Here is a 26,503-nt window from a genome sequence, read left to right as displayed (position 1 = left end):
TGGGATGTAATGCACAGGTAAGGTGCGGCACCGCTTTCCATTGTGTCATGTTCCACTGTTACAGGGAACTGTGAACCTAGCCTAAAGCCCCCCATACATTTACAGATGCACTGCCCATTTTTCGGCCGTTCAACGAGTCATCACGCGTCAAACGCCTGAAAAATCATCTGATGTGTTCTCAGCTCCATCGGCTCCCCTTCGCTATGCGCTAGTGAAGGGGCCGGAGCCGAGAACACAGATCTCCCTACCTGTCTCCAGCAGAGGCTCGTTCTGCTGATCAGCTGGCCGGTGAGTGACACTGGCCAGTAGTTCTGTGGTGAAATGACATGTATGTTGCCTTCCTTTCCTTCAATGGATGTAGAAAATACATTAGCATAGTATATACATACAGAGGAGTGGGAGTCGGGGAGTCGGAAGATTTAGAAACTGAGGAGTCGGAGCATTTATCTACCGACTCCACAGCCCAGCTCAAAACTGTAACCTCCTCTCCACCCAGTTCCTCCTCACTTCATGCCAGAACTCAACTCATGCAAGGTTAGTTTTCTTGGTGGTTTATAGTTTTTGTATTACGGATTTTTCAAAAGTTAATTTTTCAGTTTGTAGCGTGAATTGTTGCAATGTTACTTTTCTCTTTTTTCAAATGTTCGTTTTTTTTCCCCGTGCTTAAAATTTATTAAAAAAAAAAAAAAAAAAGAAGTGTTTACAGGGAGTGGTTCATAGCGTGATTTGTTGCAATGTTACTTTTATTGGTGGTTTATTAAATTACAGATTTTTCAAATGTTCCTTTTTTTCCCTGTGCTTAAAACTCATTTTAAAAAAAGTGCTTACTGTACAGCAATCGGGTTGTAAGGCTATTAGCGTGAACTTCTGCAATGTTACTTTCTTGGTTGCTGGTGGTTGGTTTTTAAATAAAGTTCGGATTTGTTCTAATGTTCCTGTTTTTTTCTCCTGTGCTTAAAACTCATTTTAAAAAAAGTGTTTACAGCGATCGGGTCATAAGGTTATAGCGTAAACTCTTGCAATGTTAGTTTTCTCTGTTGTTCAAGGTTTTCTCAGTGTTATTCAATGTTTTTACATTTAGTTTACTATTAGATGTGCATTCTATTGTATAATTAACTATATTTGTGCTAAAAAATCTTTAAAAAATATATATTTACATACAGTTCGTACAGTCTGGAACTGATTAATTGTATTTACATACAATCCTATGGGGGAAATTGCTTCGGTTCACGATCAACTCGGTTTACGACCAGAGTTTTGGAACGAATTATGGTCGTGAACCGAGGTTCCACTGTATCAGGATTAAATTACAGTGAAGTTATGAGAAGGCCATGTTAAAATAATGTGCTTTCAGCAGTTTTTTTTGAAGTGCTCCACTGTATTAGCCTGGCGAATTCCTATTGGCAGGCTATTTCAGATTTTAGGTGCATAACAGCAGAAGGCCGCTTCACCACTTCTTTTAAGTTTTGCTCTTGGAATTCTAAGGAGACACTTACTTGAGGATCTGAGATTACGATTTGGAATATAAGATGTCAGACATTCCGATATATTAGATTGGGCGAGAGTATTTAAGGCTTTATAAACCATAAGCAGAATTTTAAAGTCAATCCTGAATGACACAGGTAACCAGTGTAGTGACATCAAAACTGGAGAAATGTGCTCGGATTTTCTTTTCCTGGTTAGGATTCTAACAGCTGCATTCTGCACTAGTTGCAAACGACTTATGTCTTTTTTGGGTATTCCTGAGAGGATTGCGTTACAGTAATCTAGTCGATTGAAAACAAACAATTTCTCAGCATCTTTCAGTGACGTAAAGACTACAGGCACTTTAGTTTGTATTGTTTAATGTATTTTTTTTTTTTATTGTGATGGTCACACTAATATAAAAACATCCGATTATTTTCAAATTCATATGTTTCACTGGTTATTTTAATTTGATTATTATTAATTTTAATCAGGTTAATGCAGAGACATCAGGGTGACATTCACAGGTTGACAGACGTGAGCAAATGAGGGAAGACATGCACTGGAGCCCAGAACAGGATGTGCAACCACAGGTCGCAGGTATCAAAATAGTCAGGCATGAAATAATGGTGATTAATCGAAAAAATAAAGTGAACAATTAGTCGACTACCAAAATAATGATTAGTTGCAGCCCTACTGCTAATGAACTGTAAAAACTATTTAAAAAACTACTGGAACAATTTGTAGAAGGTGCAACTGACACAACTGATGAAATTCAGTAAATCACTGAGCCAACTGCGCTTGAGTTGGCTGCATGCAAGCACACAGATGTAAGCGCTGATGATTCACCATTTCAGCGGCTCAATCCCAAAAACAGTGAAGCTGCAGTGCTGCAGGGTGTCACGCTTGGGTCACAGAATCACAGGAGATTGTAGAGACAGGAACTTTATTCAAACACTTCAAAGAAACATGTCTGTTTCAGAAGTAAAACAAGCTCAGTATGCAGTTAGTTCTCGATTAAAGAATAGACAAACATCATTGGGGAGCACAACGGCAGCGGGACCCCCAACAGGAGCAAAGGATGTCTGGGGGAGGAGAGAGAAACAAAGCAATCAGCCAAAAAAGGACAGGTGCTGTTCAGGCTTTTAAGTAAGCGTAGCGTCATGCGAGAAGCATATCACACGACAGCCACAAGTAAGCCCAGCAAGTAAGGGAGCAATATGAAGGTAGTCTATCAGGGTTTTTTGAGGAGCGTCCATGTCTTCTTAGGGGTGAGTTCAGCCCCCCTGCTCACAAGGGGCTGGCAGTGGTCATGAGCTGGCTGCTCAATGAATGTACAGCACTAACTGATCAGCTCCTGCATGCTTGCAAATGGCACTGGGAAATGACTATAGCCGGTTGTGGTGGTTTAAGGGTTAAGAGGAACAAAACGAAAAACACAAGAACACTGCTGGAGATGCATCACAGTCGATCAGCAGCAAGGAGAAATGAATAATGCTGTAGTGGTCCGGTGCCGCTAAGACTCACACCGTAGAGAAGACTGCGATTTATTTTTATAGTGGAGATTCCAGGGACGCATCCAGCCTTGGCCCGACCCGCAAACACTCACAAACAGAGACAAAAACAAAGCAAACAAGTAATCAAACAGCAAATAAAGAATGTAATGAAAACAAATGAAAACAACGATACCACGCCTGCTCCCCTTACGGCGATTACACTTTAAATACAACAAAGGACAAACAAAACACAGCAAATCATGAAAAACGGCAACGGATGAAATGTAATGATGAAAATAGATAGTCCAGAGATCCGCACGTTCAATGGGAATGTAAAGATAGCCCTACTACTAGTTCCTGAAATGGTGAAGACGGGTGGACAATCCAGATGCCAACCACAAAAACGATCCAGGACAAAATGAATAAGTATAGGTAACCCAACAGAAGGCAGGCAGAGAGACGGGAACTTGAAACACAAATTAAAAAAAACATTTTTTTTTTTTTTTTGCTTTTGGTCACCAGCCTCCTTTTTAAAAGCTGTGCTGACATCCTTTGACCCCAGCAGCCCCAGCACCCTCAGCAGAAGACCAATCAGAGCCATTGCAGGGACTGCTGGGAGTTGCAGTTTCAAATTCTATTGGCTACTTTCACCATCCCAAGCCACGTTTTCCTCTACAGTTGCTTCCTATTCCCTCTACAGTACAGTATTGCCATGAAAAAAGCCATACAAATTGTGGAGGATATTTGCAGTTTCCGCTAACAATTATTAGATAGGTTCTAAGGAGAAATCCGCGAATGACTGAGGTCACGAACTCTGAATCGTGACTTTGCGGGGGTCTACTGTTTATTGAGCCATTTTCATACAGTATGTAGTTTTTATTCATACTTTATAGTGACCATTGACGTAAATTATGTCTCCGCAGTGACACGAGAGCAGGACAGACTTTCACTCAGTACAGCTGATAGTGTAATAAAGCCAGTACTGGTTCATTTTCAGTATTTTAGTATCAATTAGGTACTGAAGTATCAGTTCTTATGACAACCCTAGCTTTACACCACATTCTTTGAATGTGCAAAGAATTAGTAAAAGAAAATGTCTTGCACTGCATCTTATAACCAAGAACCCATGTCTTGCAGAAGGGCTACAAAGAGAAGCCAGTGTGAGAAAGGCCAAAGGAACAGTCAAATAGTACAAAAGCTTAATGAAGTGTTAAGTCCAAATCTTCCATTCACACAGATGACAGTATATTAAGAGAGTCTTTCTTCTGTGAACCATGGTGGCAGTTACGTAATTATCATGGAAAGCATGTGAGCTACTGGCGTAGGGGTTCTAGTCAAAATCAATGATATGATGACTGCTGAGAAAGATAAACAGATTTTGATTTATCATATTGTACCTTTGGGAAAACAATTTACTCAAATACACAGTGTGAGATTTTCCACTTCAGAGACCCAACCACAACATAACTGAGCTGCGCATAACACAAAGAATAAAAATAAACCAAAGTCAATGCAAGAGTTATTCAAATTCCTGTAAGAGGCTTCAAAAAAATGAACACTTTCCAAGGGTGACCACAAACATCACTGACTTGTTTTAAAAACCCCAAGACATAGATGTACAATAAAAGTAATGACAATTTGTGTTGATTCTAATTTTAAATAGCATTTAGAAAATATTAAAAACCACAAAGAACAAAATAAAAATAAAAAAAACTTTCAAGCAGTAGGAATTTACTGACAGAATCATAAATGCTATCCTAACTGGGTTTATTTGCAGTTATTAATGTTTTTAAATAAACCATTTAGTGAAAAGTTCCGATATGCCCTCCCACAAAATTACACACTGTCATTTGAACAATTAATGAAACTGATCTACAAAACCAAATTAAAAACTTCATGTAGTTCAGTTAATTTGCTTCCTAAAGCAAAAGGCATGACAAAAATAAAATCAATACTGGGAAATCAAGGTTTTCCAAAACACAAAATAGCAACCAAATCATATTTTGGGAAATTTGAGGTTACACACTACATTTGTTGCAGATAAATGTCAACACAGAGGCAATTCAGCTAAATTAATTTTAATGTGTCAACTAAGTGGTGGCGGCCAAAACAATCTTATGTAAAACATACTAAGAATAAAAAAATTCAATTAATACAAAATGCTTCCGAAATTGTTAAAACAAAAAGTAACTGGATGTAACAAATATTTAGAAGGGAAAAATCTTTAAACAATTGTATTTTTAATTTTAACACGAATAAATGTAATTTCTTTAAATAAACAAAGTGTACACCTGAATTAGATATTACACTTGTGACACTGATATGAAAAAATACTAAAATTATCAGGTAACTAAGCATGGTCAATTTTATTATCAAACAAACAATCTGAAAGAAAACACACATTAACTGAATTATAAAAAACATCCTCACCCATATTCTTATATACTGCACTGTTAAAGGTTCTCAGTCATCCAAAGAACGTGTGCTGTTATTACATGCACAGGACTATTGTACATTGCTGTACAGCTTTAAGTTCACAAAACGTAAATGAATTTCCCCTTGGGATTAATAAAGTCTCTATCTACCTATCATGAATAAAGTAGTCCGTAGCAACAAAATAGTTTAAACAGAGGTCAGCTTCTAAGTTAAAGCTAATGTGCAGGAAGAAAGTTGTTTTCTAATGGTTACATAACGTGTATTAAGAATAAGAGAAAATATAATTTCATTGTACAATATGGTGGGCCAAGAGCCATCAATTGAGTCCTTCTTTTCTAAAACTAGGGGGCTCCGCCCCCTGCGCGCTTCGCTCACCCACCCCTGTGTCTGGTTTACCAGATATACAATATAATGCAATTCATTTTTTATATAGCCCAAAATCACATAAGTGCCGCAATGGGCTTTAGCAGGCCCTGCCTCGTGACAGCCACCCATCCTTGACCCTCTGAGAAAACCAGAAAAAAACTCCCCAAAAAAAAACCCTTATAGGGGAAAAAAATGGAAGAAACCTTGGGCAAAGCAATTCAAAGAGAGACCCCTTTCCAGGTAGGTTGGGCGTGCAGTGGGTGTCAAAAAGAAGGGGGTCAATACAATACAGTACAATACATAAAACAGAATAAATCCTCAATACAGTATAAAAATAAAAATCCTAGAAGTACGGAGTAGAATTTCACATTAGATGATATTATATAATATGATTTGGATTTGTTTTAAGTCCTGGAGACCTCATTCATCAAGCTGCCTCCCCCATTTTGCCATTCCACATCTGAAATAGCGCTAATACGATGAAAGGACCCCTCTTTTCCATGATTCCTGCGATCCTCCATTAGGGATGACTTTACCTAAGGCAGGCAATATACAATTTAAAGAGATTGTTATTTTCTTGGGAATTGCTACATATGCATTATTTTCACTTTTACTTTAAAAACTTTTGTAAAAACAATACCTGTCCTTTATTTTCAGCCCTATGCATGGTTACATCTCTTTCTTGCCAGAAGTATAATGCTGCTCATGTTGTGAAGGGGGAGGCTGAACGCACGCCAAGGATATGCCTTTGGATCACTTGCTGTCTTTTTTTTGCTTGCGAGCTGCCTCTTCTGCTTGTCGCATGTCATTGTTTTAACAGCTGCGAGCATGTGATGCTTGTCTGCCACAAGCAAGCCAACAACTGCTAGGTTAGATGTCTGTGGACTTGTTTAAAATATTGGCTTACTGCCTGGTCTCGTGTGACGTTGTAAAAGCAATACTTGTCCTTTATTTCCGGCCTCGGGCATGGTTAAATTCTTTCTTGCAGGACGTATAACGCTGCTTGCGTTGTCGGGTGCAGGGGAGGGCTGCTGTCACACTGCCCTTCGATCTTATTAAAGCCTGTACAGATGCTGTCCTTTTTGCTACTTTGTGTCTCTGTTGCTTGAGTTGTGATTGCTTCTCCGTGATCATAAATACACACCTGACCGAATTGTGTTTTCTTTGAAATTAAATTTGTTGTGGCTTTAACAATTGCGGGTCCACAGATTCTCATTGCATATGAACGTTCTATTATTGTGTAAATCTACATTTTGTGCATTGAATATTGCAAATGCGAAAAGACTTTTTCTGCTCTTTTCCTTTTATTTCTGACCTCGCTTTGTCCTATTTCTTTTTTTAATTACACCTGGTCCTGATGATTTCCTTTTTTTTGCACAGATTTTTTTTTGCCCATTTTCTTTCGTCTCGCTGTTCTTTTATTTGTCTTTCGTCATCTTAACGTGAAGATCATGTATCGTCTCCTAATTATTCATTCCACAGGATTTTATTTTATAATAGAAAGAAAAACATGTGTAACAAAGCAATCAAGACCCAATAGAACATTATAAAGAAAAATCTGCATACTTGCAAAGAAACTTGGGATTAAAGCATTTCGAAGTACTGGGACACAAAACATGTTCACAATATTTCAAAGATACTGGTTGAGGTGAAATAAAAATAAGGGTGACCGAACATTACAAGTTTCTCTACAAAGTAGCATATGAAAGCCTCAAATTCAAGAGAAAGTAAAAAAGAGAGAGAAAGAAAAAAACATTTTTAATGTAATAATAATAGCTCCTCACTACTCAAAACAGAAATGCAGGGAGGACCCATGTTCGAACCCGCAACCTTTTGATTATGAGGCAGTAGTTTTTACCTCTACACTAGCCAAGCTGATATGTTTATTTTGTGTCTATTAATATTTGAGCTTCGGTTTTTACACATTGACAGCAATATGTAAATTCAATCATTTCTTTTTCTCCAGTTATATTCTTGAATAAAAAAGCGTGCTTGTTTTTTTATACCTTTTGTGAAAGTTTTTGATATTTGGACTGCAGTCTTCACACATTATACACTTCACATCATCATTTTGTCATTATTACTATAACATGAAAAGAGTTTCTGTTTTAGTTATGTGTCCAACATTTCTTGCCTCTCAGTTCCTGTCATCCTACATTTAAAAAAAAAAGTTTTACTTCTGACAAATTAAGGTCTATGTCAATTTGTAAAACCATGAAAATGTTATTCTGGCATGCTTGTAACAGAATCTAGAACACACAGAATATTCTAAAATTTGTTAATTAAATATTGGCATGCAAGGCCAGGAACTTTGGCCATTTGCAGAACTGCTTTACAGGAATCTAACCCACCCCATCCATCCTTTTTCCAAACCTGCTTATCTAGAGCAGGATTGCTGGGAAGTAGGAGCCTATCCCAGCAAGCATCACACGCAAGGGAGAAACAATCCCAATCTTTAGGCAAAAATTGTATTTTTATCATTTAATCTAAATAAGTGAATGAATTGGTAAGACGACTTGTTAATCATTCTTGAGCAGCTTACCATGCACAGGAAGAACTGTCAAGCTAGAATGACAAAGGTATCCAAGACATCAGCTTTTCAATCTGGGCCCAGAATGTAGGGCACTGAGCTTGCAACAACTGCCTTAGTTTTATGAAACGAATCCATGTTACACACAAATTACTTTTGTATCACTCTTCTGAGTAGAACAACATTTGAAGAATAGTTACATCAGAATGGGTTCAAATGCAAGCAAACTTCATCTCAACTTCATCTTCACCTTATCTCAAAATGTAAATATCCCCAAGTCAGACACTGTTCTCCTATACTGCACAAGCAACAGAATATAAGCCCCCTTCCTGTGTCCACATCTCGAAAGTTTCCCTTCCATGTCCCGAGTATAGCCAATGAAAGGGTTTTTGTCTCAGATTTGTAAGTCATGCACAAAAGAAGATGAAGACTAATCTGAAATATTTTTATCTGAGCAAATGTTGTGCGCAAGGAGGCTCCATAAACTCATTGAGAAAGAAATAAAGGCGAGTGATATTCTTTATTGATCAAAACACTGTGCTTTGATTTAATTAATTTACTTTCCTAGTATTATTCAAGTGAAAAATTAGACAGTATGCACTTTTTGGTAACATCCAGAAGAACATTACTGCATGCAACTGAAAGGGGGTCTGGTCTTAGCCTTACTTCAGGAATCAAGGTGTGTGGTCATGGAAGATGGAAACACCTATTCCTAACTTTGTTCTTTTTAATTTGCTTAATTACTTTAAGATACCACTAGTTATAAAAATTCAGCATGAGACGTTCCAACAGCTAATGCAAGCAGAACAAAGTATCATCTCTGAGAAAATCCAAATAGCTATGTTTGAAAGAGATTCTCAATGTTTTTAATAACTGCAAAAACAAAAGAACAAAAAAGCGTGATCACTCATTAAATCCCTTTAGTTATAAAATTGAAAGGCTTGAACCATGGAGGAAGAGGTGGTTGGGAACATGTGCTGAACTGAAAAAAAAAAAAAGTATTAACAATTCTCAGTTTCTTGAAAGTAGATATTGCCTTCCAGCAAGTGACCAGTTTGATTGTTAAAGTTCAATCTGGTTAAAAGGCTATGCTGGAAGAATATTTCACTTTACCTACGGAAATAAAACTTGATACATATATGATTCTGCTTTGTTGCTTTCAAAAAGTTATTATTAACAAATTAACAAAACCATACAAATTCTGGCTAAGACATGTACTGTACATTAACTGTAAGAGAAACATTTATGTCTAACAATTTTTCTTAAAATTGTAACATGTACAAACACAAATTTTCAGTGACCAGTGATGTTTAACGGTGTGCTGTTTTTCTTTATTATCCTGTCCTGAACCAGTATTCCTTTCACCCTGAAAAGTGACACATCTTGCCCAAAATAATTCTAAATTAAGGCTGCTGCAATTATTTGATGTAAAAAAGTAATCTGATATTACTTTCTTAAATCAAGCAATCATCCCTGGACAACCTTCCGGATTAGAGATTAGCATACATAGATGCTCTGTACAGTTCTAGAGTAGGCTAATTATGGCGGCAGCTGCACCACTACATTCTCCAAAGGAAGGTCCCTCCAAATATTCAAAAGTCTCTTCAGTGTGGGAGTATTTTACAAGAAAAAACTGACAAAATGGTTGTTTCTTCACTATGTAAAACATAAATGGTGTTCCACAGTAAAACTAGTGACCCTAGTTTCAGGCACCGGCACCTTAAAAGGAAATGCTCTGGAACTAGCAAAGGACTAGACACAAGTAACATAAGTAAGTTAACAATCCAGCATTTTTAACAATATAAAAGCAATAAATGTAAAAAAAAACACAACTTATGCTACAGAGTAGAATTTTGACAAACATTTGAATAACAGTATTTTTCCTTTAAAACATAGATTAATACAGTTGGTTAGTCTGCTAAATACACTTGCCAGTTGACACTTTAATTTTACTTCAGTTCAGTGATCATTTTCTAATATACAAGATGCCAACTGATAACATTATCTTGGGCAGAGTTTCAAAATTACCCTTTGCTAGATATTCATATTACGATACACCAAACCTGTGACTCTTTAACTGTCATGGTCTGGATCTGAAAGAAAACTTCTTAATATCTGTACTATCCTATATAAATATATAGCAGCTTTATTAAGTAATTTTTTTGTGTATTTCTCCAGTGATTACATTTAAAATAGATCACATTCAATAAACAATTAGACTGACTCAGCAGATGCATTTTTAAATCTAAAGCAGTTGATGCAGCTGATCCAAACTAAAACAGAGTCCACTGCACAACACCACACAGCTCTCCACCCGCAGGTGAGGCCCTTTTTTTTGAAAAGAAACAATTTTTACTGTAACTCACATTGGATCAAGTACGCATATTCTGCAGCTCAGCAACACCCTGCTTCTAATGTTAAATTCTGAAATAATCAGTATTTCTGAAGTAAAATGTTTCTCCTCTCTTTTAGCATTTGATGACAGTCCTGCTACCTTAACCTCCTGGAAATAAGCACCCCAGAAGAACAACATATATAGACGTCTACTGAGTACTGCCAATCAAGTGTTGAGTGGTATAAAAGATTTCTCTCTTCATCCCTTCCCCTTCTAAAACTGAAGCAAAGGGAACATATATTTAGTCAACCTGCTCTGAGAGAAGTAGTTTGAGAGAATAACAGCGCGCTACAACAGCATACACAAGATTTTTGAAATTTTTTATAGTGTTCATTATAAAAGAAATGGTTTTCCTTTACAAAAATCATTGCTTACTGAACATCATAAATTTAAAGATTATCAAAATTAACTGATATTACTGTATACTCGCCTCAGTTTTTTATATTTAATAATACTTCATTTTTACATACAGACTAAATACATACATAAATGTTTAACTGTGATGATGGTAATAACAAACAATTTAATAAAAAAAAAAAAAGTTTGCTGTGTTATCATTGCCTCTTCTAAATGAAGTGGATGTGGGTAGGGTCGTAATTAACTTAAGTTTAATTTAAAAAATAATAAGTCAGAAAAAGTAGAAACAGTATGTAAAATGCAAACTGAAAAACACAAAATAGGTTTAGTAAATGACTAATAAATAATCTTCGTATCTGTAAACAATAGCAGCCGATCATTTGATGTTACAACTAATGAATATTGTTTTTTAAAACATAAACACTTATTTTGAGTTGATACTTGCAACATAATCTATGTTAGTACATAACTCTCCACTATGCAATATTGGCTTTCCTTCTCACAACACAGACGTTTATAGATACCGAGGACAGTACTTTGAGTGTTTCAGGTATAATGTCCCATTTTTGTTGCAAACAAGTCTGGAGGTGTGCAGACTTAATTGTCACAAACTGTGTTTCAAAATGAATCACATATTCTCATTTGGGGACAGGTCAGGACTGTAGTCTGTCAAGTTATGCGCCTGCACCTCTTCCTATGCAGCCATGCCTTCATAATGACACACAGAATGTGGTTTTGCATTGTCTTCCTGAATTCTGCTTGGGCAAACATAGAAGAGATGTCATCTTGAAGGCAGCATATGTTGCTCTAAAATTAGCATGTACTGTACTTTTTGGAATGAAGGGTGCTTTCACAAAAGTACAAGTTACCCTAGCCAAGTGCACGGACAGTCTGGACAGTAGGTGTTAACAGACTGGGTGGTCATATTCTTCTTTGGTCCAGAGGACACGACACACATTTCTTTCAAATTTACGACTGAAAATATTGATTTGTCCAACCACAATACATGTTTTCACTGTGTGATGCTCCACCCCAGATGCCTCCAAGCCCAGTGAAGTCAACAGCATTTTTGGACACTTAACATATAAATTCCTTTTTGCACTGTACAGTTGTAACTGGCATTTGTCGATGCAAGTACATATTGTGTTTCTTGATCAAAAGTACTCCTGATCCCATGTGGCTTTATCACTTATTGATGAATGCATCACATTATTTAATACTTTCATAAAGATATTTAATACACAGAAAAAGTGTAGTACATTGGTTTAACCTTAGTGTTATCTTCAAGAGATGCATGTTGCTGTCCCCTACAATACATTTCCAGTTGGTATCATTTATACTTTACAAATATTATTAAGCTGCTTTAAGCCAAAAACATAATACATCACAGAGCCATCCTTCTTGAATGTACAAAAACATTACAGCTATAGCTGCATTCATGATGTCCCCCACATGATGAAACAGCTTGGGATCCTGGTTGGCAACCACCTAAGCAGAGACATGGCCCAATCCCACCCCCTACGGAAATTACCATCTATCTGCTGCAGCCAGGTGTTATGTGGGCATCCCCTTGGCCTGGTCCAGCTGCTCGGGTCCTGAACAGCGAGGATCCTGCAAGTAGGTGACCCATGGGGAATCGCGCCACTTGGCTGTAGTGCCATAGCTGGCACTCCCTCACAATACAAGTAATGTGCCTTATTCGGGGCTCAATAAGCACTCTCTCATTTGACACAAAGTCAAACCAGCAGTACTCAAGGATTCTCTGAACAGACACAGTACCAAATAAGTCCAGTCTTCATCTCAGGACACTGGATAGCGTCCATGTCTCGCAACCATACAGCAAAAGAGGAAGCACCGGGACTCTAAGGACTTGGACCTTCGTCCTTTTGCAAAGATATTGGAAGTGCCACAGAGTCCTTTCCAGCAACCTCATTACCCCCCCATGCTCTCCCAATCTGTCTACCGACTTCATAGGAAAAGCCACCAGAGATATGAATGTTGCTGCCGAGGTAAGTAAACCTCCTCTTACTGCAAACAGACAAACTGCTGGTGGCCATGCCTAAGAGGTCATTAAAGGCCTTGATCTTGGTTTTTATCCAGGACACTCAAGTCCAGACAATCACATTCATTGCTCAGTCTCTCAAGAGCCCTGATTAAAGCCACCATTGACTCTGCGAAGATCACAGCATCACCAGCAAAGTCAAAATCAGTGAATTTCTCTTCACCAATACATGCCCCACAGCCACTGGACCCCACAACCTTGCCCAACACCCAGTCCATGCAAACACTAAATAAAGTAGGAGCAAGAACACGCCACTGAGGAACCCCAGAATCAACTGGGAAAAATGCAGTGTTTCTGCCTCCACTCTGCACAGTACTCGTAGTACCAGTGTACGGGCTAGCCATGATATGTGGAGGTATAAAGAATATATGAACAGTAAAACACTAAACAACCTGTAATCATCATCAATGTTACCTGGATGTACATATCAGAACCAATGATGTTGTGCTTATGCACCAAAATCCTTCTTAAGCTCCTAAAATCAACTGACTGGCTACCATTCTTCTAAGCAAGAATTGGACAGTTTTTGCCATTAGTTATAATGGTTTTAGCACAACTGCCTTAGAAAATAATAGAAGATGCTGCACCATTAGTAAACTTAGATAAAAATAATAAAAAGGAGTGACACTGAAGATTTATATGTCTAAGCCAAATGTAACTTCTGCATTTTGGACTCATTTTGGTTCCACACTGAACATTAAAGAAAAACTTCACTGCCACTATTTTGCAGTATTGCTTCAAAAAGATACTAGTTAAATTGTCAAATACAATCAATGTGCAGACAAAATCATTCCAATGCTTTGCTCTGTTGACACTCCTCCGTTTCCTCATCACTACCCTTACTAAGCAAACCCATACATTTGAGGTATTTAAAGCCTCCAATTGTCCTAATGTTACGATTAAATTTTACAAGCAGTTACAACGTGAAGTCCTTTATTTGTTTGTTATTGATACACTTCCTTTTGCCATTAAATGTTTGTTAAAAGGGGAGACAGTACTTTAAACATCTGTATATTCTACTGGCTACTGTTGTTAGTAAAGTGATTTGCACCATTTAAATAGAAAAATGCAATAACCTTAAATAAAATTAACTGCACTTCTTTAAAATAAAAACATTTTAAACATTGTTTAAAATGACAAAAAAATCATCAACTACAATAGCACGCCCTTATGCCCTGCCCAACCCTGAAGACGTGACCTATCCATCTACTGTTGGAATGTTTCTAGCGAGATATCTGAAGAGGATAAATGGTGTACCAGCACACCCGTAGGTGAAAATTAAATATTTATAATCTGTGACTTTGCCACGTGACCTGGTATGCAACAATACAGTTTTTAAGATCACAATCCTGGATTAATACACAACCCATGTAGATGCTTAAATCTGTGCACCAAACATTTAACTCAAAGCTCTAATACACATCAAGGAGAAGTGCACGGTCTAACTCTTTTTGGCAAGTAGTTCACGTTTTGCCTATGTTTAAGTCTTATTTCAGTGCTTTGATATGGTTTGTGACAGACAGAAATTCCTCCAGGTAACTAATAACTAAATAGGCTTTACAGACATGGGGCTAGTTTGGGATTCATTATTGATTTTAAATATTAACCTAGGCAATGCTTACTTGGAGTTTCCAAACTGTCTTATTATTCTCCAGGTGCTCCAGTTTTTCTCCCTCATGTGCATGTTATTTTAACTGTCAATGCTAAAGACCTCTGTGTGTGTATATGTGAATGTGTTCTGTCCATGGCTGGATCCCATATTGTGAATATTGCCGATGGGATGGGCATCAGATCTCTGTGACCCAGACAGTGCAGTCTGGAAAATGAATGGATGGATAAAGTGTATTATCATATTCTTTAAAGAAGCACCAGCTAGGACTCCATGATATATTGTTGCCAGTAGTATGCAGGCATAAGCTATTAATCAACATACAGTGCACAGCTATTATTATTTAATATCCTGTGAAAAACGTACCATTTTGCAGAAATCAGAGCTCACTTGTTTATTTATATACAGATATCCATATGTGTTGTTAAAATAGGACGACAGGTTTTTGCCAGCCCTGCAGAAGGTCAATCCTTTCTAACCTTCAAACTATAAACGTCTGCATATCTGCCTAGGTAACAGGTGGTAAAGGAATGAGTTAACAAATAATCCAGTGGTTTAGGATGCAATAGCCACTGCTCTTCAGTGCAGGATGGTGATGCCAAAACACAGCTTCTGTGAGAGACTTGTACAGACTTCACATGCTATGGGAATATTTGGAGTTACCACTTGTAACTTCTCATCTTCCCATCTCAAACTTAAATAAACATGTGTTGCATCAATCCAAAGGCAATTTGACTGCAAACATTTAATAACTCAAGAAATGACATGCTGCAGCAATATGTTTTACTGTAGTTCCCCAAGACACTGAGGTTTGCTGGAAGCGGGTTCATTAAACTGAGGCATAAGCACTAGCAGAACTATCTATATTTTATTTGAAACCCAATGCATTAATTGTTAACATGCACAAGAGGCTTAGTTGTTGTTGTTCCACAAAACATCAGAACGTGCAAGACACATGATCTAAGTGACTTTGATCCTCATTTGACTGTTGTAGTCCAATGTGGTGTCTGCAACATTTCACAAATAGCTGCTCTGCTGGAATTTTTCACACTACAGTCTATTGCTTACATAGAAAGTGGAGATAAACAAAATGCATTCAGAGAAGGGCAGTTATGTGAGCAGAAAAACCCTTACCAATGATAGAAGACAGACAGATGGCCTGACTCAATAGCCTCATTCAAAGAAATAGAAGCAACACACTGAAACAAAGTAAAACAACAGCTCTTTACAATGGAGAAATGAAGGAGGACATCTCTGAATGCACACTGTGTAGGACTTTGAAGCAGATGGGTTACAGCAGCTGAAGACCATGTTGGTTTCCAAGAGGATTTTAAACCTAAAGTGACCACTTGTCTATCAGAACTGAGTCATTATATACTTCTCTTCTCCAAACTAAAAGGTTATGATGATTACGTAAACCATAAAGGATGGCCATGTACAATTATTCACACAATTGTCGAGACGTAGTTAATACAAGACCTGATAGTGCACATGATGCAGCCATATATACCACATCAGACTTGAGCAAAATTTTAACACCCGTAAATGAGTACCTAGATAGGCCATGCACTTCATTTTTAAATGAAATTACTAATGTCTTTTTATTAATCCCCAAGAGGAAATGTCGTTTTATTTTTTTGAAAGTGCACATTATAGAAAGCTGCAGGTATTATGATTTTGACTGGCTTTATACTTTGCTTCAACAAGACGTACAAGATGAAAATGTCACATGACACCATACGACGCAGAAATAAATTTTTTCCTGCTGAAAGTATTTCAATTACAGTTTCTTACAACAATGTAAGCTTCAACAATCTTTTGGATGGAAATCTGGCTACTGATGAAGTTAGTTGCTCCAGAAGGATTTTTTTTTCCCCAAAACTAAACTGTTGTGTTTAAAAATTTCTTCACTGGACAGATATTCGATCGACACAACTCATAAAACTTTGAAGTACAAGGCAAATCTGTTTCATAATACAACATGCAATGGTAGTGCACAACTGCAGGTATGTGAAGATATCAGAGCTGCTAAAACAGCACACTTTATTGCTGAAAACAAATTAGCAAACACTAAATTTATATTGATTAGAGTTTTTAAAGGCACAATAAAACGCATTAACATAACTAAAATGTCACAAACACAGCGAAAGCACATACAACACAAATTAGAAAGGTATGATAACAAAGGGGATACAGGCTCAAGTTACAAGTAATAAATGCAGTTAAGGTCAGTCCAGCTCACTGTACACAGGCATAAACAATACCAAAGTCTGAACACGTTTATAGGGGACCTCAAAAACATCATAATAAAAGCTCTTTTACGAAAAATCTGAAACAGTAATAATCTTTTCATCAGTTTTATACCACAACGGTAGCCTTAAAGTTGGGACAAATATTTAAAAAGATAGCAGAAAAAAAAAACCCACAAACCTGAAAAGGTGTGTTTCTGACTAAACAAATGTAAAAACTATACTGTACTGTTACAAAAACAGCTTACTGAGTTAGTGTAAATGAAAATATTCTAAATTAATCGTGGTGGCTGCAAATTAATGCAACACTTTTACAATAATTTTTGATTTTTTATTGTCAGTACTGATTTTAAGCAGTGTCATTCATTTTTTGGCTACTGGACAGAAAATGTCAGTGAATAAATTAAGTGCATATATAAAGATAAACCAGGAAATCCATGATGATTATATCATTCTTTATAAACCCTGTGCTGAATTCCCCCAAGCCAATAAAATCCCCATTTGTTGGTAAAATGGGAGGGAAATCCCCCTCTGCCACAGATTAAATTCTTGCCTTGATGGATGCATCCTGCCTCATTTCAATCAAAAAGACTTTAGTACCAAGGTGCTGTACCGTGTTAGCCATTATAGATGTAATGAGAAGTCGAGCAAAAATGACACCTTTTATTGGCTAGCTAAAGGTGTAATTTTGCTTGCCTTCTCATTGCAACAATATAGATTGTAAAAGTAACACAAAATCGAGAGGAATGCATTTTTGGTACTTATTAGGCCTCAAAAAGTAAACCAAGTGTCATTTGGTTGCTACAGCGTACCTAAGCATTACAGCTGACCAAAATTGCTAAGGAATATTTAAAGCACCTTGTTTAAACCACACTCTGAATAACTCTTGAGCGTTTTGGTACTAGCCAGGTCTACCTAATAAAGTATCTACATTTACTGCTTATTGATATGGATGCAAAACATTCAGATTATTACCATGAGAGCAACATGTGCTTATCAGTCTGTGACAAATGCATGGATTTATGGATTAAAATATGTCCACATTGGGATGAATTGTTATATCTTTCTCTGTAGTATTTGTATGCTCTGTGAGTTGCTCCTGAGGCTTTTCCGCAGGAGGAAATGTTCAACATTCTGTCTAAGATTCTGACAAATTTCTTAATGTGGAGAGCACAATGTGTTTTTGTTTTCGGGATTTACTAAAGAAGTTATGGGTAAGAAAAATATTATTGTTTACAGGGACACATAAAAATCATCTTGGTGCGTTTCCTCAAACTATAAATGAAATCAATATTAACAAAGAGCCAAGTGGGAAGCTTAATTTAAAATGTTTTGTTAAAAACTCTTTAAAATAGTTATAAATGAGATGTTGCAAAAAAATACTGAACATTCTCAGTGGTTCATGTAGCACTTACATTATGGTGTTTGACAGGATTGCGTAACTCTTATTAAATTACTAAAAAGAAAATGTGTGCGAATATATCTAGTATAGATATGAAATATATAAAGTATATGACTTACGAGTACACTTTTTTCAAAGGCGATTCCTTTCATATTCCAAATCTTGTTGATATAGAGCTCTAGCCTCACACCAGTCTCAACTGGTTTAAGCAGGTTTGAGAAGGTAGCAAGGCTATCAAACCCACTTAACCCAATTGAGGGGCACAGGAGCCACAGCCTATCTCAGCAGCATTAAGCTGAAGGTGGGAACCAGCCCTGACTGATGCATAAATCCATCACTATATCTTTGTATGTGTTACAGTGGTTCGTGCTCCTGCTATAGGAGGTTCAGATCCTACTGCCAATCATTTTCCTCCCACATTCCCAAAGAAGTGTGTGTTAGGTTAACTGGTAACGCTAAACTGACCCTGTACGAGTGTGTACGTAAGTGGGTCCTCCTATGATGGACTAATACCCTTGATCTGGGCCTTGCATGTGATCCTCCCTGAACAGAATACAGCTACCTATGGGACCTGAAATGAATTAAAAAGGAGTGTTAGGGAATGTTAAATATTATATACACACAGACAAGATGGCTGCCAAAAATGGTTATATTGACTACTTTCTATTATTTTGGTGTTCAATGTGTCCCAAAAAACACAATCTACCATAATACTATGCTTTTTTGCTAATACACTGTATACTTACATTCAAAAAATGAATTGAACAATTGCTGTACTTTATTTTAGTAACTATTCAACATTTTGGTACATAAACTGTGTATAGAAAGGTGGAAATTAGCTTTCAAAACACTACACTCAAGTCCATCTTGTACACAAACTATTCAGGTCTGTCAATGAATAGGTAGATATGAAAACATTTCAAGTATATTTCGCAAGAGCTCAAAATTGAAAATGTTGCCATAAGCTTGCACATGTATGTGATTATATATAAAATTTTATACAAGCGAGGCCTATACCGTTTACTGAGTATATGACACATCCTGTAGACCTGGAGCATACACAAGTTGACTAGTAACGTGTCCATAAATGAAGACGATCTGCTCCACATAGTTTTCTGCGGAGGTCTGAAACCGTGAAAAGTTGACAACGAATCGGTCCCCTGATCCTCCTGATGGGATTCATGAAAATGTCTAAAACACGGCACGCCATCCGCGTCGCATTAGTTCTCAAATTCCGCACTTTCCCCAGTTTCTGGGCGAGCTGCTTGGGAGCACAAAGATTGCGTTGTTTGAATTTCTGATTGTAATTGCCATCCTAGAGAGACGTTCTGTAAATCACGCATAATTACCCAGGCAGCCGCCGCACTTTCCTCGCTGATAACGTAGAGACGCGGCAAGATGAAACGGATGACTTGTGAATGTGTTGTTTTTTTTACTGTACGTGCAAACATAAAAGGCAGATCTTCCCTGCATTGTAATAACCACACATACACAGCAAATACCAACAAATCACGCACGTCTTGCCAGCATGCAAAGGCAAAGCAAACCTTCAAAACCCGCGTATAAACAAAATAAACAACAAATGTTTTAAAAAAAAAGAGCAACCGCCCCCGGATGTACCTCATTCCTCCATCCATCTCGGTGCCTGGCTTTTCGTTTGTTTAGCGTTCTATGATTTTCAGGATGGGTGTGAAATAAGCAGTCCTGTAATTCGTCGTTGATGAAGTCAGCGCGAGTAGGCCTCGCGGTGCGGTGGACCAGGCCACGGTCTCCCTTAGCGCTCTCGGCCGTTGTACCCCTCGCAGACTCCCGGCCAATGCCGACAACGTTTTCCGCCCCTCCTCCTCCTCCGCCGCCGCCGCCGCCACCACCGCAGACGCGAGGCGAGAGGAAGTCCCGGGGTACACTCGCCACTCAGCTGACCCAGGCGGGCCAACCAGCTAGCTCATCCCCCGCTGAAGGGCCTCCATGGGTCGGTCGCTTGGTCGGACGAAGAGCCTGGCGCTTGTTATGTACATACAAAAAATAAAAATAAAAAAATAATAATAACTCCGTCTCTGCCGCTTTCCGCGTTGCTCATCACGGCCCCCCTCAGATTACACGGAGAGGAGGACCGTACAGTCACCGCCTCGTCTTACACACCCCCTTTTTCAATTAAACTACGTTTTAATTAGTGAATTAATTATACCTTTCCCATTCGCAGCTCAAAAATATACTGTACATAAAATAACTGCAGCCAGAAATAATTACAGCACATTAAACTGGTTCTACACTGCTTTAACTGGTCTCAATCAGTATGAACCGGTTTCTTATGCTCACCATTACAATTTCCAGTAGTGGAGGCTGGATTTTCCAGGAGGTTCCAGTGAAATTTGAGCTGGAATTTAATCGTGACACCAACCTTGTAAGATGTTAAAATACCAGATTTCAATACGCCGTGCTTACTACAAATATGTACCTGGAGAGTGCACATTTAATAGCCATTTGTAAATTTAGAATGAGTAACACCAGATCAGAGAACTCAAAAGATCTGGGAACCATTTCCAAAATATATGCTGGAATTTATGAGAAGCAGTTGGGCTTTGTCAAGTAGCTAATAATCTGGCACATTCAGAAAAAAAAATAAAAATACCAACTTGCTAAACGCTTTGATTACAAAATAATAAATATAAGCGCATCAGATAAATTCACTGGAGACTCAAGGTAATGGGCACGGCGTGTATTTAATTTTCAATTACTAGACACTTGGTCACGTTTGCACTGAAGAAAAAATATATCCAAATATTTACACCAAGTTTCAAAGGCTTAAATCATAGAAGGGGCAATTATAAATAAAGCAAAGACAGTTTTAACTTTTTCAATTACATTACAGAGAAGAATTTGGACTAACATACTGGAATGAATTGTCCAGTTTATTATAGAAAAGTACCAAACAAAATACCGAAAATGTTTTTTTAGTTGAATAGTCAAATTATTGTTTCCTCCTCAAACATTTTTCGATTGATAGTGAACTATTTATAAAGTGGGCATTTTAAAAGATGCTTCAAACAAAAACCTAATTTCTGGTAAGTTATTTAGTTTTTAAATTGTTAACATGACATGCAGGCTGACAAAAAGTCATTTAATCTATGTGCTGTCTCATTGCTGTACATCCACCCATTCATCCATTACTGAACCCACTTACCCCAAGTCTTCTCAGAAGCGCTGTTTCAAAGGCTACAACCATCCTGGATAAAGCCCTAGTCTACTGGAAGATCACATTCACAAACATGCTCACAAGTGACCAATTCAGAGCTGTCAACTGATGGAATGCTAATGGGACGTGGAAGGAAACTCCATACAAGAGGACATTCAAACGCCACATGGATTGTGTTAAAAGCCCACTCTCCTGAAGCCTAAGAGGCAGCAATACTAGCCATTGCACCACCATATCACATTCTTGCTGCACATAAACTACCTGAAAGAATGTAACTCTGAGTAAGCAACTATGAAGGGGATTGGAAAACATGCTGCTTGACAACATATCAATTATCTGCTTATAAAAAATAAACATAAAATTAATCCCATTAATCTATTCGTCCATTACCCAAAACCCTCAAAACAATAAATCCATTTTAGTGTCAAAGGGGTGGAACGCATGGCGGCATCATCAGGCGTAGGTAGGAACATACACGTGATGGGGTGGAAAAGGAATCCCCATGCCAAGAAATAATACTGTTACATCTCAGTTAGAGTTTTGCTTCTGGCTGGGATTCAAGTTTATGTTTAACGTCTCTTTTGTTAATTTTTTGATTCTTTAATTTGTGTACATATTGTTCATTCTTTATTATTGGTTATGTCACATATTGTTCATTCTTTATTATTGGTTATGTCTATGTTTATAAGTAAGCTGTGTTATGTATTATGTCTTTTAGGAATGGTCCCCCAGTAGGCGGGGCCACCTGCCAATTACCACCAGGAAACTTCCATAATTCCTGGGGGTTCATTTTGATTGCCATAGGGAGTGGATTGTTTACTTGTGTTTTGCTGTGCTTTGTACCTTTTGTTATTGCTGGATTTATGAACATGCGCTCTGTTTTTGACTTCTTTTTGGATTCTGTATTTGGACGGTCTTAGCTTTGCCTTTAGGCAGTTCCTTTTGAGACTCCACAGAGCTTCTTGGGCTACTGCTCATTTTTTTTGTTAAAAACAATTTTTTATTAAGATTTTTTCAGGCCCTATTTCTTTCGAATTGGTGTTTTGATGGTAATCTTCCTGAGTGGGTAATTTTGGGAGTATTTAGGGGACTTAGGTGCATTTGGGAGTCCCAGTTCACATCAAATATATAGAAAGTTTCAGAACACATTTACAAAGTGAATTAACAAATTAAAACTTACAGTTGCAAAAAATTGAATTTTTATGTATCACTTGATTCCAATAATAACCCAAACATTACCCTCTGTATTATCATTTTCAAGTAAATTGATGTTTGGTGATGGGATCAAAAATGTGTTATCAAATCAAATTCCAAATGTTCAAAATGTTGAGAAAATGTTATTTTAGCATGGTGTCTATACGTCATAAAATTACAATTTTCATCAGAAAAGTGTGCATTTTTTTGCGCAACACATATCACATTTTACAATAGTCTTTGAGATATCTGACCTAAATGCTGAGACAACAAAAACTTCCAAAAAAATAGCTTCTTCATCTTCAGTTTCACCATGTTTGCCTTGTTACCATCTCCAAGCCTAATGCTGTTGGTCCAGTTTGGTTCAGTACTTATCCCCACAGCCTTCAGAACAGTTTCACCTACATTATGTCTAAAGGTAACTGCCATACCTTTAGACATAAGGTAAATGGCAGTTGCTCAACTTAACTGGGACTTCTGCAGTGTACTCTGTTTAGTCATTGAATCAGCACCATTGATTTTCAAAATTTTGCACAAGTCATTTTTGGACATTATTCAAATATACATGAAAATATACACACAGAGGTACACACATACAAACTCAAAGATGACAGCTTGTTTGCCCTACCAGAGCATATGCTTGATGATGAAAAGAAATTAACACACACAAACACACACACCTGGATCCGTATACGCTGATGTGTACAGAGCCATTGAGCCGTAAGCCATCCTTGTACTAATCTGTTTGTGTAGCTTGTTTACTTTATTTGACAAACTATGTTCAGTTTAAAATTAAATATTTAAGTTGTTTATTAGATTCAATTTCTGGTTTATTTTACTCTACATTTATTTGTGTACATAATAAATCTCTCTATTATAAAAAAAAAATCTTGTGAGGGAGACGAGACGTGATCTTCTTGAAAGACAATTTGACGTCCCGTGAGAGACACTTTAATGTCATGCTAGACCAGGCAGTGAGACAACATTTAAAACAAGTTCACAGACATCTAACCTAGCAATTGTTGGAATGCTTTTGGCAGACACACTTCATGAGCTCCCAGCTCTTAAAACAATGAACACGCAGCTCGCCAGCAGCACCAGCAACAAGCCAGCAGATGATCTGACCACTTCTCCTTAGCGTGTGTTTAGTGCCATCCCCCCTCACCCCACCCCCGCTTCACAACGCGAGCGGCAGAGACACGAAGTGGCAAAAGGACAGCTGCTGTACAGACTTTGAAATGATCAAGGCGCAGTGTAACAAACAGAACATGCAGCTCGCCAGCAGCAGCAGCAGCAAGACAGCAGCTGATCAGACGGCATCTCTTTAGCATGCGTTCAGCCACCCCCCCCTTCACAACGCAAGCAGCATTATACGTCCTGCGAGAAAGAGATTTAACCACGCCCGGGGCCGGAAATAAAAAAAAAGCTTTAAAGTAAAAGTGAAAATAATGCACTAATTCCCATGAAAATAACAATGTCTTTCAATTGAATATCCGGTAAACCAAACCCTGGGGTGGGGGGGAGTGAGGTGAGCAGGGGACGTAGCCCCCAGTATTAAATAAGATAATGTACTTGATTCTATATATGAGGTGAGACACAAAAATAACCGGAAAGGTAAAAAAATCTATATATTTATTGATGAATTACAACATTCTAAACATTGTCGCCTTCTGTATACTCTCCCTCTCGATCTCTACACCACTCCATAAATATCTTCCATTGATTGAAACAGTGCTAGAAGTCTTCTTGCTTGAGGAGTTTCAACAGGCTTTCTGTTTTTGTCTGCACTTCATCCACTGAAGAAAAATGTGTTCCCTTTATTTCACTTTTGATTTTCGGGAACAAGTAAAAATCACAGGGAGCTAAATCGGGCAAATAGAGAGGATGATCGAGGACAGGAATGTTTTTGTCAGTCAAAAACTGCTTTATGGAAAAAGCAGTACGATCATTTTGAGCAATCTAATTCACCGTTTTGATATTTTCATCCATACAAGACGAGCATGGGCGACCTGTGCTTTGGATGTCTTCCACATTTTCTTGTCCTTCCTTGAAACGTTTGTGGCACTCAAAAACTTGTGTGTGAGACAAACTGTTATCACCGTACACTGTTTTTATCATTTAATAAGTTTCTGTGGCCATTTTGTTCAGTTTCACAAGAAATTTGATGTTGATTCGCTGTTCGATTTTTTCACCTGACATTATAGTGGCAACTCGTGTAGCGATTGTTGTGCAAATACTGACTGGGCTATTCACAGAATATACTGTACCTAGCCGGTCAGCGGTTTGAGGGGGCGTGTAGGAAGGGATATAGTTTTATGATTCACGTTCGGCCGACCTTCAGATGGTTTTCCAGGAAAGCCCCAAGCCCAGTCTGGTTATTTTTGTGTCTCACCTCGTATCGCGTGGTTTGTGAGACTCAAGGACTGTTTCTGCTATGGATGTGAACAACACTGGAGTACCACAAGGAACAGTCCTGTCTCCTTTATGCTTCATTCTGTACACTTCATACTGTAAATATAACACCATGTCATGTCATTTGTAGAAATTCTCAGACGATTCTGCACTTATGTATCCAGAGTATAGGAGTCAGGTGGAGAACTTTGTTTCTTGGTGCAAAGAGAATTGTCTTCATCTTAACATCAGTAAAACCAAGGAACTGCTCATTGACTTTCACTGCATCAAACAACATCTGTGTGCGGTCACTATTCAGGGAGTGGATGTGAAGGTGGTCCACTCCTATTAGTACTTGGGTGTCCACATTAATGAGGGGGTTTTACTGGTCTCAAAACACAGGTGAACTATGTAAGGAAGGGCTTATTCCTTAGAAGACTGTGTTCCTTTAATGTGGGCAGTGAATTCCTTCTCATCTTATATAACTCTGTGATGGCCAGTGCGATTTTCTATGCTGTGGTGTGCTGGGTTGGTAACATCACTTCAAGAGAGGCCCACTGAATTAACAAGCTAATTAAAAGTGCAGGCTCAGTTATGGGACACACTCTGGACTCCATGGAAGTCGTAGCGGAGGACAGAAGTAAATCAAAACTGAGTGTCATTATGAACAATGCTGCATATCCTCTCTCTGACACACCAACACGGAGGACTTCCAGCCAACAAATTATTCACCACAAGTGTGCCAAGAAACACTGCTGGGGGTCTTTTATATCAACAGCAATACGTCTGCATAATGCCTCACTGTGACTGCCAAGTCAGAAGATTTCTTCCTTTTCAGTCATTCTGTTTTGTGCTCAGACCATAGTGTGTGTGTGTATATGTATTTATTTATCTATTTATGTATTTATTTATTATTATCTATCTACACAGGTGGTGCAGTGGTAGTACTGCTGCCTCCCAGTAAGGAGATCGTGGGTTTGCATCCTGGGTCATCCAAGTGTGGAGAGTGCTTTGAGTAGTGAGAAAAGTGCTATATAAATGTAAAGAATTATTATTATTATCTATCATCACAAACCACGATCTGTCATACTGTACTGTAAAATCTTCAACTGACTCAATTCCTGCAGGATCACTGAAGTATACCTGTAATTTACATGAAAGTACTGTATGGTCCACTACCATTCAGTGTTTGCTCCCAAATCACAAACATGTACTTGTTAGGTTTACTTATGACTCTCAGTGGCATTGTGTGAGTGTAGGTGTGTGCGCGTGTGTGCCCTGAAGCCGACTGGCTTGCACATAATGCTTCACAGCCATGAATAGGATTGTGCCAGCATGAAAATGAATGTATGGACA

The 26,503-nt window shown here is 37.9% G+C and overlaps 1 protein-coding gene across 2 annotated transcripts in view; it reads right to left on the bottom strand.

The window, feature by feature from the left end:
* Window positions 1-26,503, bottom strand: part of tcf20 (transcription factor 20) — a 257,729-nt gene that overhangs the window by 122,570 nt on the left and 108,656 nt on the right. Inside the window, exon 1 of one of the 2 annotated variants that reach the window (XM_039765685.1) lies at window positions 19,987-20,582. The exons of the other annotated variant lie outside the window; for it this stretch is intronic. The gene's annotated coding sequence lies outside the window, so the exon portion shown is untranslated. Of the gene's footprint in view, window positions 1-19,986; window positions 20,583-26,503 lie in introns of those variants that run through there. 2 annotated transcript variants of the gene reach the window in all.

This window comes from Polypterus senegalus, chromosome 10, assembly GCF_016835505.1.
Source record: "Polypterus senegalus isolate Bchr_013 chromosome 10, ASM1683550v1, whole genome shotgun sequence".
Classification (NCBI taxonomy): domain Eukaryota; kingdom Metazoa; phylum Chordata; class Cladistia; order Polypteriformes; family Polypteridae; genus Polypterus; species Polypterus senegalus.
This window is presented reverse-complemented; position numbering and strand designations above follow the sequence as displayed.